We start from the raw sequence: 3062 nt of genomic DNA on the forward strand, positions 1-3062 counted from the left end.
AGTAGATTTGCAAGGTAGAGAAGGAAATAATTTTATTTCAGATATGTTAAAGTGTCTATAAATGGATACCATTGGATAAGCAATTAAGTAAACCAATCTTTCGATCCCAGGGGCAGTTCAGTCTGAAGATCAATATTTGGGATTCAACAGTGGCATTCAAATATCATTTGAATGCATGCGACAGAGTGGAAGTACTTATGATGAAAGTATAGATGAAAAAGATAAAATTTCTCAGGATTGAGTCCTGGTATGACAATTGGAGCAGAGAAGGAAAATCCAACAAACATACTGAGGAGTGACCAGCGAAGTGAGGAAAACAGGAGAAGGTTGCATCACAGAAATAAAGAGAATAAAATGTTTCCAGGAGGGTATGGCCAACTGTTGAATGCAACTGGGTGGTTGATGAAGATGAAGACAACAGATCACAAGATATGGAAACAGGGAGATTATTGCTGATCTTGACAAGAGAAGTTTTTGATAACAGAAGATTCTGAGGTGATGGGTATGCCTATGTCCAAACTCATCAAGAGGTGTACATTAAACGTGTACAATTTTTATATATCAATTAGATGTCAACTAAGAAAAAGAGAAAAAAATGCTAAAAAGGAAAGAATGGAAGAAGCAAATACATTGACCTAAGCAACTATTGTTACTATAAACAAGAGCAATGAATCAGTAACTCAAGAGGGACAATGAGGTCGGGGTATTTTTCTTTTTGATTGACACTGATAGGAGGGATAAACTGATTATCCAAGAGAGAGAACAATTGTAGGAGAAACTCCTTAAATAGACAAAAAGTGATGGGATCTAGAGTCCGTGAGCAGGGGTTGGCTCTAACCTAGAGTAGACACACTTCAAATTTACAACAGAAAGTTTGATAGATAATATACATGCCAGTGAAGAAATGTTTATAGATGTTGTAGTGGGAGGCAAAAGTAGTTTTTGATAGATTGTTTCTATGTTCTTATTGAACTATGAAATGATGACCAAGTTGAAATGGGGAGTGGGAATGGTTTTGGTGGTTTGGAAATTTGGAGAGAGAAGAGTATGGATGAAATAATTAATGAAATATTTAATATTTAATAATTAATGAAATAATTTGTTATATAAGAAAATTTACTTACAGGGGTGATATAGTATAATTTCCTTGTGCTATTGAATATCCCTTTTGGTATGTGTGCTCACGAATTTTAAATAAAACCATTCAGCAAGGTCATGAGTCTTTTTTAGTCATATTTAGGTGCTCAGGTGTAGACATGGAATAGGCAGATGGTTGGGTTTAACGAGCATTAATGTCAGGAAAACACAAATGAGTTAAGGAATTTGCAAGAAGCAATTAAGAGGTAGACTATGAAATCTAAGCTGGGCTAAGAAGGAAACGACAGGGAGTATGGAAAGAAAAAATAGGAAGGTTAATGGATTTGAAATTTTGATGAGGTTGAAGAAGTGCTGTGGAAGGGGTAGTAGAATATATGAGTTTGTATGATAACATGAGGTAGCAGAGACGGATGTTTGACATCCACATTCAGAGATATTAGAAACATCTGTGATAACAAGGTCAAAAGTGTGACCCTGGACCTGTGTTGGTTACAGGAAACATCAGTGGAAGGGGAGAGTTTGAGAAACTGTGAGGACATGGTATCAGATCTATCATCCACATGCATATGAAAATCCCCAAACTTTGGGAGAGGAATAGAGACACAGAGGCTCATAAAATGGGAGCTAAAGTATCAGTGGAATAGAGAGACAGGGAACTTGTAAAGTGTGATATTTATCTCATTGGTTTCTATGAGTTTTCAGTTTTTTAAAGTGTATTTTATTGTAAGAATGCTATAAAACAAAAATCATAATATAAGACACAAACCTCTCATAATCCCATCACTTTGTCAGAGGATGGTGAATTCTGACGAGGCCCTATAACTAGCTGTTTCTGGTCTGCTGATCTCTGGCCTGGCCAGATGTTCCATTTATTTTGCTTACTCATTCTTTGTGGAAATGTTGCAGGGCTTTATGTCACCAAGAGTGGCTGCTTGTTAACCTGGCAGCCAGCTGAAGCAAGTCCTCAAATGAAGAGGCCTTCTCTTTGTGTTTCTTTGACCTCCCTAGTCCAATGCACTGATCTTTCCTACGTGGTAAAATCTGGGACAAGAACTGTTAACAATGATTGTAAAGTAGGGCAGCAATCCTTCATTTTATAAAACATGTCTCATTATAGGTTCCCTAGCTCAGCTTGTCTCTCATTATTTCCACAGAGTTGATTGTCTGGTTACATTCGATTACTCTCTTTAATCCATCCAGATCCTCCTTCAGTCTCAGTCATATTTACAAATTATTTGGCATTCCTATGACTAACAACTTGTTATTATAAGTAGTGTTGTTGCCACAGTTGTCTTGAACATCTGCTGATTGCTTCTGGACAGGGAATTACGGGGAGAGCGGAATGGACGCTTTCAAAGAGTTGGCTGCCCAGGAAGGCCTCTGCATTGCCCATTCTGACAAAATCTACAGCAATGCTGGGGAGAAGAGCTTTGATCGACTCTTGCGCAAACTCCGAGAGAGGCTTCCCAAGGCCAGAGTGGTGGTCTGCTTCTGCGAAGGCATGACAGTGCGAGGACTCCTGAGCGCCATGCGGCGCCTCGGTGTCGTGGGCGAATTCTCACTCATTGGAAGGTAAGTCTCTCTCCCTTTCTCTTTCTCTCTCTCTCTCTCTCTCTCTCTCTCTCTCTCTCTCTCTCTCTCACACACACACACACACACACACACATACACACACACGCACACACATACACTTTGAAACACATATGCTTACTTTCACAAAACTAGACTTGCTAACTCCAAAGTGGGAGAGACGTGCAGTGCTGAGCTGAACATTAGTTCTGGATCTCACTGATAATGTGAATACTGGCATCTTCCTGCTAGACAACAGAAGAACAAGGCTCAGGAGGGAGGACTGGTTAAGCCCAAGAGTTTGAGGTTACTGTGAGCTATGATTGGTGCCACTGCATTGTAGCCTTTTTTGTTAAAAAAAAAAAAAAAAAAAAAAAAAAAAAAAGAAAAAAAAA

This window comes from Rhinopithecus bieti, unplaced genomic scaffold (assembly GCF_001698545.2).
Source record: "Rhinopithecus bieti isolate Rb0 unplaced genomic scaffold, ASM169854v2 scaffold_32269, whole genome shotgun sequence".
Lineage (NCBI taxonomy): Eukaryota > Metazoa > Chordata > Mammalia > Primates > Cercopithecidae > Rhinopithecus > Rhinopithecus bieti.